The sequence below is a fragment of the Cynocephalus volans genome, chromosome 15 (assembly GCF_027409185.1).
Source record: "Cynocephalus volans isolate mCynVol1 chromosome 15, mCynVol1.pri, whole genome shotgun sequence".
NCBI classification, from domain to species: Eukaryota; Metazoa; Chordata; class Mammalia; order Dermoptera; family Cynocephalidae; genus Cynocephalus; species Cynocephalus volans.
This window is the reverse complement of record NC_084474.1, coordinates 96,833,990-96,848,233: the sequence shown is the minus strand read 5'-3', so window position 1 is coordinate 96,848,233 and position 14,244 is coordinate 96,833,990. Positions and strand designations below refer to the sequence as shown.

Sequence of the window (14,244 nt, the reverse complement as noted above, 5' to 3'; positions counted from 1 at the left end):
CCGTGAAAAGAAGCACAGAGAGATCTAAGGACCTGGCACAGGGAGCCTCCCTGCTGTGTCTGAGGGGTCAGGCGGGAGCAGGTTGGATTTTACTTAGGGACAGCAGAAAACATGAGAGTGATTGAATTGAAACCTGGTCTACGCCTTGCAGCCCCTCCTGCTCCTGCTGAGAAGGACCAGCAGGGGAAGTGGCTGTCCTGTGCAGTGCAGCGGGTGGAGGGAGGCAAACTCAGGGTCCATTTGGGGGGGTAGGCAGCTGGCTGTGGTGCACCTGCACACGGATCAGTGTGGATACTGGACATAGTGTGAGAAGTCCATGTGGGCTTGGAGCTGACCTTTGGGAATTGTCAGCAGAGAGCAGAGCTTGTGTTGGTGGGAGCAGAGGATACCCCTGCCCTCAGACATAGGAAGAGGTCAGGGTGCAGCAGAGGAGCCCGACACAGGTGGGCCATGGGGAGTGAGTCTAGGAGGGGAGAGCAGAGAAGAGCTAGCACAGGTGGTGGTGGCAGCACTGAGCGAGGTGACAGTGTCCTCGGGTGCAGCGGCAGTCGTGGTGGCTCAGACAGGAGGCTCGCAGAGGTGCCCTGGGGCCTTGCTGGATGGCTAGACGGTGAGGGTGACACATGCTATTCAAAGGGGCCAGCTGAGCGGCAGGGCCTTCCCACACAGTGGCCACCCATGTAGACAGGAGTCTGGCCCTGGTGGGGGGGGGGGGGCCCTCTGACTCAAGAGGGTGGAGGGCAGGGCAGGGGACTGGTGCTCCCGCTGGTGCGATGCTTGGCTTAGGTTGTGAGTGGAGTGTAAGTGAGATGTATACGCAGGAGGTGGAGCTGCCAGGGGTGCTGCAGGCGGCTGGCTCGTCCGAGGCTTCAGAAAAGGGATTCACAGCAAAGCAGGGAACTTGCCTGCCACTCTCTGCCTGGTTGTGGGCAGAAGGGGTGCTAGCCAGGCCAGGGTGAAGGGGAGAGGCTGGTGAGAGATGGAGCCTGCTGTGCGGCAGGGCAGGGAGATGGGCGTGGTGTGGCCTGGAGGTGTCCCTGGAGCAGGCTGGGCAAACAGGCATGATCCAGTGCAGGGTGAGGCAAGACAGGCCCAGCATGGCTCGGGTGAGTGCAGAGCACGTGCGAGTGAAGACGACCAGACTGCCGCCCGTGCCCTCCAGCAAATGTATGGGTTCCAAATTCTCGTCCTCACCGACACTTACGTTCCTTTAGCTATTCTAGTGGTTGTGATGTGGTATCTCAGTGTGGTTTACCTTTCCTTAGTGACTAATGACTTTGGGCATCTTTATGTGCTTATTGGCCATTCACATATCTTCTTCTTTTTATTGCTGAGTTATGTGTTCTCTATATATTCCACAGACAAGTCCCTTAACAATACATGACTTGCAAGTGTGTTATCCCCTTCTGTGGTCGTCTTTTCACTTTCTTGATGGGGGTCATTTTAATTTTGATGAAGTTTAATTTGTTTACTTTTTCTTTTGTCCCTCATGCTTTTGGTGTTATATCTAAGAATCTGTTACCCAGATCCAAGATCATGAAGATTTATCCCTATGTTTTCTTCCGAGAATGCACAAGTTTTAGGTGGTTCAGGTGTTTGGGCCATTTTGAGTTAATTTTTGTGTATGGTGTTAGGTAAGGGTCCACTCTCGTTCTTCTGCATGTAGATGTCCAGTTGACCGAGCACTGTCTGTTGAAGAGACTGTTCATTCCCCAATGACTGCACTTGGCACCCTTGTCAAAAATCAGTTGGCCACAAATGTTTAGGTTTATTTCTGGGCTCACAATTCTACTCTGTTGATCTGTATTAATCCTTGTGCCAGTCCCACATTTTTTTGATTACAGTAGCTTTGTAATAAGTTTTCAAACTAGGAAGTGCGAGTCCTTTAACTTTCTTCTTTTTTAAGGTTGTTATAGCTATTTGGGTCTCCTTATAACTCCATATAGATTAAAGGGTTGTCTTTTCTATTTCTGGGAAATAAAGAAAAAAACAGCTTTGGGAATTTTGAAAGGGATTGTGTTGAATTTGTGGATTGCTTTGGATAGTATCGTCATCTTAATATTAAGTTTTCTAGTCCATGAACACGGGATATCTTTTCATTTATTTATGTTGTCTTTGATTTTTTCCAGCAGTATTGTGTATTTTTCAGTGTACAAATCTTTCACCTCCATGGTTAACTTTATTCCTAGATACTTTACTCTTTTAGATGCTAAGATAAATGGATTTTTTTTTAAATTTTATTTTGTCGATATACAATGTGGTTGATTATTGTGGCCCATTACCAAAACCTCCCTCCCTTTCCTCCCTCCCATCCAACAATGTCCTTTCTGTTTGCTTGTCATATCAACTTCAAGGAATTGTAGTTATGTCTTCTCCCACCTCCCACCCCACCCCCTTTTTGTGTGTGTGTGTGTGTGTGTGTGTGTGTGTGTGTGTGAATTTATTTATTTATTTTCAGCTCCCACCAATAAGTGAGAACATGTGGTATTTCTCTTTCTGTGCCTGACTTGTTTCACTTAATATAATTCTCTCAAGGTCCATCCATGTTGTTGCAAATGGCAGTATTTCATTCTTTTTTATAGCTGAGTAGTATTCCATTGTGTAGATGTACCAAATTTTCCGTATCCACTCATCCAATGATGGACATTTGGGCTGGTTCCAACTCTTGGCGATTGTAAAGAGTGCTGCGATGAACATTGGGGAACAGGTATACCTTCGACTTGATGATTTCCATTCCTCTGGGTATATTCCCAACAGTGGGATAGCTGGGTCATATGGCAGATCTATCTGCAATTGTTTGAGGAACCTCCATACCATTTTCCATAGAGGCTGCACCATTTTGCAGTCCCACCAACAATGGATGAGAGTTCCTTTTTCTCCGCAACCTCACCAGTGTTTATTGTTCAGAGTCTTTTGGATTTTAGCCATCCTAACTGGGGTGAGATGGTATCTCAGTGTGGTTTTGATTTGCATTTCCCGGATGCTGAGTGATGTTGAGCCTTTTTTCATATGTGTGTTGGCCATTTGTATATCTTCCTTAGAGAAATGCCTACTTAGCTGTTTTGCCCATTTTTTAATTGGGTTGCTTGTTTTTTCTTGTAAAGTTGTTTGAGTTCCTTGTATATTCTGGATATTAATCCTTTGTCGGATGTATATTTTGCAAATATTTTCTCCCACTCTGTTGGTTGTCTTTTAACTCTGTTAATTGTTTCTTTTGCTGTGCAGAAGCTCTTTAGTTTGATATAATCCCATTTGTTTATTTTTCCTTTGGTTGCCCATGCTTTTGGGGTTGTATTCATGAAGTCTGTGTCCAGTCCTATTTCCTGAAGTGTTTCTCCTATGTTTTCTTTAAGAAGTTTTATTGTTTCAGGGTGTATATTTAATTCTTAAATCCATTTTGAGTTGACTTTAGCGTATGGTGAAAGGTATGGATCTAGTTTCATTCTCCTGCATCTTGATATCCAGTTCTCCCAGCACCATTTGCTGAAGAGGCAGTCTCTTCCCCAGTGTATAGGCTTGGTGCCTTTGTCAAAGATCAGATGGCTGTAGGTGTGTGGGTTGATTTCTGGATTCTCCATTCTATTCCATTGATCAGTGTGTCTGTTTTTACACCAGTACCATACTGTTTCGGTTATTATAGCTTTGTAGTATAGTTTAAATTCAGGTAGTGTTATGCCTCCAGCTTTATTTTTTTTGCTCAGCATTGCTTTGGCTATGTGTGGTCTTTTGTTATTCCATATAAATGTCTGGATATTTCTTTACATTTCTGAGAAAAATGTCTTTGGAATTTTGACGGGGATTGCATTGAATTTGTATATCACTTTGGGTAGTGTGGACATTTTCACTATGTTGATTCTTCCAATCCAAGAGCATGGGATATCTTTCCATCTTCTTGTATCCTCTCTAATTTCTCTCAGCAGTGGTTTGTAGTTCTCATTATAGAGATTTTTCACATCCTTGGTTAACTCAATTCCTAAGTATTTTATTTTTTTGGTGGCTATTGTAAATGGGCAAGCTTTCTTGATTTCTCGTTCTGCATGTTCACTATTGGAGAATAGAAATGCTACTAATTTTTGTGTGTTGATTTTTTATCTTGCTACTGTGCTGAAATCATTTATCAACTCCAAGAGTTTTTTTGTAAAGGGTTTAGGCTGTTCGATATATAGGATCATGTCATCTGCAAACAGGGACAGTTTGACTTCATCTTTTCCAATCTGGATGCCCTTTATTTCCTTCTCTTCTCTGATTGCTCTGGCTAGTATTTCCAACACTATGTTGAATAGGAGTGGTAAGAGTGGGCATCCTTGTCTAGTTCCTGTTCTTAAAGGAAAAGCTTTCAGCTTTTCCCCATTCAGGATGATATTGGCAGTGGGTTTATCATATATGGCTTTAATTATGTTGAGATACTTTCCATCTATACCTAACTTATAGAGGATCTTTGTCATGAATGAGTGTTGAATTTTATCAAATGCTTTTTCAGTATCTATAGAGATGATAATATGGTCCTTGTGTTTGAGTTTATTAATATGGTGTATCACATTTATTGATTTGCGTATGTTGAACCAACCTTGCATCCCTGGGATGAATCCCACTTGATTGTGGTGAATAATTTTACGTATGTGTTGCTGTATTCTGTTTGCTAGTATTTTAGTGAGGATTTTTGCATCTATATTCATCAAGGATATCGGCCTGTAGTTTTCTTTTTTGGTTATATCTTTACCTGGTTTTGGTATCAGGATGATGTTTGCTTCATAGAATGATTTTGGGAGATTTGCGTCTGTTTCAATCTTTTGCAATAGTTTGTAAAGAATCGGTGTCAATTCCTCTTTGAATGTTTGGTAAAAGTCTGCTGTGAATCCATCTGGTCCTGGGCTTTTCTTTGTTGGGAGCCTCCTGATAACAGCTTCAATCTCCTTTATTATTATTTGTCTGTTCAGATTTTCTGTGTCTTCATGGCTCAGTTTTTGGGGCTTGTGTGTGTCCAGAAATTTGTTCATTTCCTCCAGATTTTCAAATTTGTTGGCATATAGTTGTTTATAGTAGTCTCAAATGATTCCTTGTATTTCAGATGAATCAGTTGTAATATCACCTTTTTCATTTCTAATTTTTGTAATTTGCATCTTCTCTCTTTTTTTTTTTTTGTTAGCCATGCTAATGGTTTGTCAATTTTATTTATATTTTCAAAAAACAAACATTTTGATTCATTGATCTTTTGTATTGTTTTTTGGGTTTCAATTTCATTAAGTTCTGCTCTGATCTTAATAATTTCTTTCCGTCTGCTAACTTTAGGTTTGGATTGTTCTTGTCTTTCTAGTTCTTTAAGGTGAAGTGTTGGGTTGTTCACTTGCCATCTATCCATTCTTCTGAGGTGAGCATTTAATTCAATAAATTTCCCCCTTAGTACTGCTTTTGCAGTATCCCACAGGTTTTGGTATGATGTATCATTATTTTCATTAGTTTCAGTAAATTTTTTGATTTCCTGCTCGATTTCTTCTTGGACCCATATGTCATTAAGTAGAATGCTGTTTAATTTCCATGTGTTTGTATAGTTTCCAGAATTTCCTTTGTTATTGATTTCTAATTTTAATCCATTGTGGTCTGAGAAAATACATGAGATAATTCCAATTTTTTTGAATCTGTTGAGACTTGATTTGTGACCTAATATGTGATCTATCCTGGAGAATGATCCATGTGCTGATGAGAAGAATGAATATTCTGAGGTTGTTGGACAGAATGTTCTGTAGATATCTGCCAAGTCCAATTGGTCTAGAGTATTGTTTAGATCTTGTGTTTCTCTGCTGATTCTTTGCCTAGATGATCTGTCCAATATTGACAGTGGGGTGTTCAGGTCCCCTGCTATTATGGTATTAGTGTCTATTTCCTTCTTTAGGTCTAATAGAGTTTGTTTTATAAATCTGGCTACTCCAACATTGGGTGCCTATATATTTATGATTGTTATGTCTTCTTGATGGATCAGTCCTTTTATCATTACGTAGTGTCCCTCATTGTCTCTTCTTATGGTTTTTAGTTTAAAGTCTATTTTCTCAGATATAAGAATAGCTACTCCAGCTCGTTTTTCTTTTTCTGTTTGCATGGTAAATCTTTTTCTATCCTTTCACTCTTAGTCTGTGTGAATCTTTATGGGTGAGGTGGGTTTCTTGTAGGCAGCATATAGTTGGGTCCTCCTTTTTAATCCAGTCAGCCAGTCTGTGTCTTTTGATTGGGGACTTTAAGCCTTTTACATTAGGAGTTGTTATTGAATAGTGTTGATTTATTCCTAGCATTTTATTGATTATTGTTTGGTTGTCTTAAGTGTCTTTTGTTCCTTGCTTTCTAATTTACTGTTTATTTTCTGTGTTTGTTGGTTCCTTAGGTTGTAGATAGCCTTTTTGTTTGTTTGCTTTCTCTCCATGAATGCCATTTTTATTATACAAGTGGGTTTTGATTTTTCTTGGGTTTTTATGGCAGTGGTAGTTATTTTTCAGGAACCTAACCCAGTACTCCCTTGAGAATTTCTTGTAAGGGTGGTCGTGTGGTAGTGAACTCCCGCAGTTTTTGTTTGTCTGAGAAATATACTATTTGCCCTTCATTTCGGAAGGATAGCCTTGCAGGGTAGAGTATTCTTGGCTGGCAATCTCTTGTCTTTTAGTATTTTGAATATATCATCCCATTCTTTTCTGGCTTTTAGGGTTTGTGATAAAAAGTCTGATGTTAGTCTGATTGGGGCTCCCTTATAGGTGATTTGACGCTTCTCTCTTGCAGCTTTTAAGATTCTCTCTTTGTCTTTGAGTTTTGCCAGTTTGACTATAACATATCTTGGAGAAGACCTTTTTGGGTTGAATACGTTTGGAGATCTTTGAGCTTCCTGGATCTGAAGATCTGTGATTTTTCCTATACCTGGGAAGTTTTCTGCCACTATTTTGTTGAACATGTTTTCAATGCAATCTCCTTTTTCCTCCCCTTCTGGAATACCCATGACTCGGATATTTGAGTGCTTAAGGTTGTCTGATATCTCTCTCTCTCTGTGATATCTCTCTCTCATTTTTTTCAATGCCTTTGATTCTTTTTTCTTTTTTTTTTTTTTTTTCTCTGCTTGTGTTATTTCAAACAGCCCATCTTCAAGTTCAGAGGTTCTCTCTTCAACTTCTGCAAGCCTGCTGGTTAAACTCTCCGTTGTGTTTTTTATTTCACTGAATAACTTCTTCAGTTCGGCAAGTTCTGCTACATTTTTTTTCAGGGCATTGATTTCCTTGTACATTTATTCTTTCAGGTCCTGTATACTTTTCCTCGTTTCATCATGATGTCTAGCTGAGTTTTCTTGTATCTCATTCAGTTTCCTTAGAATTATCACTCGAAATTCTTTGTCAGTCATTTCAAGGGCTTCTTCTTCTATCGGATCTAGAGCTTGAGAGTTATTACCCTTTGGTGGTGTACTTTCTTGATTTTTCGTATTTCTGGTATCTTTTCTTTGATGTTTATTCATTGTGGCAGGGGGTTTCACAGTCCACAGGTTTGACACTATTGACTGACTAAGATGTTGCTGTGGTTGCCAATTTGGTATGGCTACCTCAGTGACTGCTCAGTTGGCCACTAGTCCCTTGTGTGTGTGGTTGCCTCGGGTCTTGGGCCTCTCTGGGGAGCCACCTGTCTGGTCAGCTTGGACTCTGCCGGGCTGCTGGGTCATGGGGCAGTACCGCAGGGTGTGTGGTCTCTGCTGAGCTTCCACCTCCCGTGCTGGACTTCTCCCTGTTCCTTGCACTCCGGCCCAGGTTGCTAGGATGCGCCAAGGCACCACAGGGCGTGTGGTCTCTGCAGAGCTTCCCCTTCCCCTGCTGGATATCTTCCTGCTCTGTGTGCTCTAGGCCGGACTTGGGATGGAGCCGGGTGGTGCCAGTGAAGCCTACCTGCTGCTGGATCGCATGGCGGCAGCCCCCCACAGGGTTTGTGGACTCTACGGAGCTTCTGTTTCCCCTACTGGACGTCTCTGTGCTCCGTATGCATTGGGCCTGGCTGCTGGATCACGCGGCAGCAGTGTGGTCCCCATGGAGTTCCCGCCTCCCCTGCCGGACGTCTGCCTGCTCCGAGCGCACTAGGGCAGGCTGCTGGATCACGCAGTGGCAGCCCCACAGGGTGTGTGGTTTCTGCGGAGCCTCCACCTCCCCTGCCAGACGTCTCCCCACTCTGTGCACACTGAGCTGGGCTGGGAATGGAGCTGGGTGGCGGCAGTGAAGCCTATCTGCTGGATGGTGCAACGGCGGCCCCGCAGGGCATGTGGTCTCCGCGGACCTTCTGCCTTTTCTGCTGGACATCTCCCCGTTCCATATGCACTTGATGTTATGTTTTTATAGTTTAAATCGGTTGATTTGTGGGAGAGAGTGATGCTAGGGACTATCTATTCCACCGTCTTGACCGGAAGTCCCAAACTGCTTCTCCGACAGGTCAGAACCGAGGGGTCTTCTCCAAGCCGTTTGAAACCACTTTGGTCGCCCGATAAGTGGATTTTTAAAAAATTTCCTTTTGGGCTGTTCATTGCTGGTGTACAGAAAGAAATCTAACTTTTTTGTGTTTTGATCTTGTACCTGGCTGCAGCTTTTCTGAGTTTGTTTTTTAGCTCTAGTAGTTTTCTTGTATGTTTTCTGGGATTTTCTATATATAGGGCCGTGTCATCTATGAATATAGTCTTACATCTTCTTTTCCAACCTGGATGCCTTTTATTTCTTCTTCTTAACTGATTTCTGTGGATAGAGCCTACAGCACAGGGTTGCATAGCAGGGGTGAAAGTGGGCATCCTTGTCCTGTTCCTGATCTTAGGGTGAAGCTGTGAGTCTCTTTCTATTGAATATGACGTGAGTTGTGGGTTTTTTATAAGTATCCTTTATCACATTGAGGAACTTCCCTTTTATTCCTCATTTTCTGAGTGTTTTTATCATGAAAGGGATTTCGTCAAATACCTTTCTGCCTCAATGCAGTGATCATGCAGTTTTTCTCCAGTCAGTTTGTTGTCATGGTGTATCATGTTGACTGATCTTCCTCATGTTGAGCCGTACTTGTGTGTGTGTTTAATCATCCCAGCAGCACATCTGTGTGCTTTTGAGTAGTGCAAGAGCCTCCACGTCAGCCAGGTGTGTGGATGCATGAAACCCATGTGCACAGTCTCACACCCCACTTACATACTCACCCAGGGCAGGCCAGGAGTCTGAGGCCCTCCCAAGAAACTTCCGAGGAAGGAGATACTGAAAAGACACAGGATTTACACTTCTGTAGAGGTTAAGGACTGAGCGGAGTTTATGATGTGATAAGTGGAGCTTTATGGTAAAGTTGCCGCAGCATCTTGTTTATGATTTGAATGAAATGATTGAAAACAAACCTATCATTTTGCTACAAATACTGACAGACGTGAAGTCCGACGGCCCCTCGGGAGAGCAGTTCGTCCCAGCTGGAGATGGGGAGCGGCTTATCGTGTGCAAGTCAAAGGCAGGTTGTGAGAATCAAGATCTTAAAAAACGAATGGACAAGCACGCTTGGAGTTAACATTTTAAAAAATAACTCTCCTGTGTAGAGTCCGCATTGAAGTGCATAGAATCTGCTTCCTCTCACTGAGCAGATCTGTCAAATTTTGGGCTGCATCTTGAATAGGACGAGTCAACACCAGTTGACGATCCACCGGAGAGAGCCCGTTTATTAGGCAGCACACACACATATATATAGGGCTTTAAGGGAAAGCTGATTGGTTTAAAATACAATCCCCATTTAGCATACTGCATGGGGCTTGGGGGTGAGCTGATTGGTGTGCGATTCGCGCCGGCGGGAAGGAGAATACGGAAGAGAAGGGCAACCAGCGCCACGATGGGGTGAGGCCAAGAAGGGCTTATGTGATCAGGGTGTGATCCCTTGGGGCATTTGGGTTCTTACATTCCTCGGTGTGATCCCTTGGGGCATATGGGTCTCTACATTCCTCCCTTTTTCTTGTTTTAGGAAAGGGGACGTTGAAGTCATCGAGCTACTTCCTGCTGAACTGGGGCGTTGTGGGGGGGGCAAAGGGAGGAAGGTACATAAATACCCATTATGAAACCCCAAAGGAGGGTGGAGAAACAAGTAATTTCAAAAGGGGAGAAGTCCATAAACGTTCCTTGAAGCCACAAGTCGAATATGCACCGGTTCCATTGTTCGTAGTTGGAGACTGGAGGGGGCAGCCAGGCGTCGGTGGCGAGGGCGTGTAGGATGCGTTCCCTCTGTAAGGTGGTGTCTCTTCAGCATCGGCTGAGGCGCTCACGAGATGAGGCGGGAGGTTCATCGGTATCTAGAAGCTGGTAGTTTCTAAGCAAAAGCTGGTTAAAGGCCTGATTAGAGATTTTTCCCACTTGGGCTTGAAGAAACCTAATGATGCAGGGCAAGAAAAGGCAGGTTATGAGGATAATGATTAGAGGTCCCAAAATGGGCCAAATCCAAGTTAGGACAGGGCTTAAGATAAAAGAAGAAAAGGGGTTAGAACTGGATGTGGTTCATAGGCTGGAAGCCAAGTCGGTGAGTTTGATGATGTTTGTTTCTACTAGACCGGATTCGTTGATATAATAACAGCATTCTTCCCCAAGGAAGATGCAAGTACCTCCTTTTTCTGTGGTGAGGAGGTCTAGTGCTCTGCGGTTTTGGAGGGTGACCCCTTCAAGTTTAGTATTGATGTCTTTGACCGCCCATAAACTGTGTCCTAAGGCTCCTCCCGACAGGCCGGCTCCGACAGAAATACCAACCATGATCGGGAGGAAGGCGGCCTTTTTTTGTTTTGAGGGTGGATGAAGAATATGGAACAGTTCTGAATTGGTGTACAGAGTGAGTTGAGGGACGATGGTGACGAAGGCATGGGACAGTAAGATTAGGCAGGATGGAGGTAGAGAGGGTTCCATTGCACCAGAAGAAAGAGCCTGGTGGGGCAAAGGTGTGGGTATAAATGTTTGAGGAAGGGAAGCGTCTAAGGGGACGGCCGCCAGGAGCGGTTGCATGAAAGAAAAATTTCTGGGAGCGAGAGAGAAAGATGAGTGTTTCAGAAATGATCTGTTGCCAGGTGTAAATGGGTGACCCTGGGGAGCTAGCAGAGGGGCCTGAAAGCTCCCTGGGTGAAATGAAAAGAACAGGAGAAGGCCAAGGAGAAGGTTCATGTCTCTGGAATTGGGGGTAAGGCTGAGGTCTGGGATAGGCGGAGTTTGAAAGGGTCGGTAGGATGAGGGATACACTTAAAAGAATGGTGTGTTAAGTTCTTTTGCAGCTTGTTATTGGAGTTCTTGGTGGCCGAGGGCGGATCCTGAGTGTAAGGCTTCAGCCTGGAAATATGAATCCATGGAGTAACATGATTACCTGGCAGGGCAAGTTTAGCAGCAGTTGGAGTGCAAAGGATGACAGGACATGGGCCTTCCCACTTAGGGGTTAGGGGGGTTTTGGGTTCCAGGGAAGTGTAGAATACTAATTGGCCTGGGCTGAGTGAAAGGTTATTTTTGGAAAGTGACGGATCTGGAAGTAGCCAGTCCTGGTACTTCCATAATTCGGAGCAAGGGTAAGGCCATGGTGGGTGGTATGGGTCCTTCAGTTGCTGTGATCCCCGGGGGTAGGAGGGGCTACCATACATGACTTCAAAAGGGGAAAGATTGGAGGGCCTCTTTGGGAGAGCTCTGGCCTTGAGTAGAGCGAGAGGTAGAAGACGGACCCAATCAAGGTGTAATTCCAGAGATAATTTAGTTAGGATGTCCTTTAAGGTTCTGTTGGTTCTCTCTACCTTTCCGGATGCCTGAGGTCGGTAAGGGCAATGTAGGTGCCAGGGGAGAGAGAGTGACTGGGAGAGTTTTTGTATTATCTGGGCGGTAAATTCAGGTTCATTGTCAGATTGAATGGAAGTGGGCATCCCAAATCGTGGGATGATTTGGGAAAGGAGAGTCTGGGCTATGGTGGAGGCCTTTTTATTGGATGTTGGGAATGCCTCTACCCATCCTGAAAAGGTCTCAACAAACACCAAGAGGTATTTGAGGCGCCGGACAGAAGGCATGTGCGTAAAATCGACTTGCCAGTCGGCCACGGGTGTGAGACCTCTGGCCTGGTGTGAGGGGTATGGCCCAGGTTTGAAAGGGGTGTTAGGATTGGTACGCTGGCAGATTGTGCATGAGGAGGAAATTTTTTGCAAGAGGGCTTTGTCAGATGGGGTGATTGAGAAGAAGGCTTGTAAAAACTGGGATAAAGCTTGAGGGCTAGAGTAAAACAGGTCATGGAGCAAGCGAAAGAGAGAGGACTTATCATCATTAGGCGGTTGGGGCTGAGAGGGTGTCTGTGAACCTTGGGAGCCGCATGGAAGAATGGGAAGTTGATTTTGTGTCTGTGGGTTCCGTGCCGCAGTGTGTGCGGCGAGGTCAGCCTTACAATTCCCACGAGTGATTGGGGAATCGTCTCTCTGGTGGGCTCTGCAATGAATGACTCCTAATTCACAAGGTAAATGGGATGCCTCAATTAATGTGGAAAATTTTGAAGGCTTTCTACGCAGCTGTGCAAAGGGGTGTTGGGGGAATCTGGTATAGGCAGTAGGGTAGCCGGATTTAGGGGTGGGCAGGAAGTGAAGGATAGGGCAGGATTTTCCAGAAACGAGGATAGGAGGGTTAGGATTCTGGAAGGTGGGAAGGATTGGAGAGCCTTAGAATGGTGAGAGGTGCCCCAAATGTTAATTTGAATGCCTCCTTATGCAGTGACTGCCCCGCTGCTAGGGCTCTTAGACAGGGTGCGTTAAGATGGGTAAGGACTTCTTTGGAGGGGTGGGATTAGTAGGATCTTGGACTTGAACTAGCGCTAGGAGGAAGGAAACAGGGGTAGAGGAAGAGGACAGGGGCAAAGTAATGGAGACTTGAAGCCGTGATAGAATGTCCCGACCCAACAAGGGGACGGGGCATGGTGGCATGACTAGAAAGGAATGGGAGAAAACGGATTGAGTGCCTTGAAGGCAGCAGGTTAAAAGAGGGGTTTTTTGGGGAAAGATTTGTTTACCTCCTACCCCGACTATAGGAGAGCTGCTGGAGGTGGTGGGGCCTTTATATTCCCTTAAGACTGAAAAGGTGGCTCCAGTGTCCAGGAGGAAAGATATTGGGTGGCCGTCCACAACCATGGATACCCTGGGCTCCTGCTTTGTTATAGAGATGGTCGGGAAGGGCCCAAGGCTCCTTCAGTCCTCCTCAGCGAGTGGTGTCCACGGTTCGGGGGAGTGTGGGGCAGTTGGTCCCTCACCCCTTCGGGCGAGGGGGCAATCAGATCCCCTATGTCCCTTCTTTGTGCATTTTGGACAAGGAGTGGTGGGTGGCCTGGGGATGGGGCAAGCCTTTGCCCAATGCCCTTTCTTTCCACATTTAAAGCAGGCTCCAGGTGGAGGCTTAGAGGTGGAGGCTGTGGGAGGGCGCCCAGGGGGTTTGATAAGCCGGGCCAACATCTGGAAGTTGGCGTGGTCGGCCTTTTGTTTTCGACGTTCCTTTTCCTCCTCCCAATTATGAAAAACCTTGAAGGCCACTGACAGGATTTTGGTCTGAGGGGTTGCAGGACCCTGCTCTAATTTTTTAAGTTTAGTTTTAATGTCAGGGTAGGATTGGGCCAGGAAATAGGTCATAAGGACATGCCGGCCGTCTTCTGAGTTGGGATCTAAGTTAGTGTATTGTTGAAAGGCCTGAGTTAATCTATTGAGGAACTCGGAGGGAGTTTCCTCCTTTTTTTGGACAATTTCTTGAATTTGTTGGAAATTGATGACCTTGTGAGCCGATTTTTTGAGGCCAATTATTAAGCAAGAGGCAAAACGGTCTCGAGCCTGGATTCCCTGGGCTGTGTTATAATCCCAATTAGGTTCTGGGACTGCTTGGGGGCCTGGCAGGTGATTCAGATTGGTACGATGGGTGTCAGTGGCATGGGTTTGGGCTGTATCCCAGACCCTGAGGCGTTAGGAGGGTATTGGCTAGGAGCATGAAGATGTCATGATGTTTGAGGCTGTAGGCCTGCAGGATCCATTGGAATTCTTAAATATAGGTGGTAGGGTCGGTAGAGAAAGAGCCTAGTCTTTTTTCTAATTCTGTAAGGTCAGCTAGGGAAAAGGGAACATGGACCCTAAGTACTCCTTCAGCCCCAGCTACCTCGCGTAGTGGGGCGATTGTTAAAGGGGTGGGGGGAGGTCCTCGGGAACGGGTGAAAGGGGGGCTTAGTGGGTCAGGAGTAGGTGAGGGTAAAGACGGAGGAGTG

General features: G+C 45.0%; 1 protein-coding gene across 2 annotated transcripts in view; it reads left to right on the top strand.

Moving 5' to 3' along the window:
- The window catches only part of ARHGAP39 (Rho GTPase activating protein 39), a 74,651-nt gene that overhangs the window by 24,062 nt on the left and 36,345 nt on the right, over positions 1-14,244 (top strand). The window lies entirely within an intron of this gene.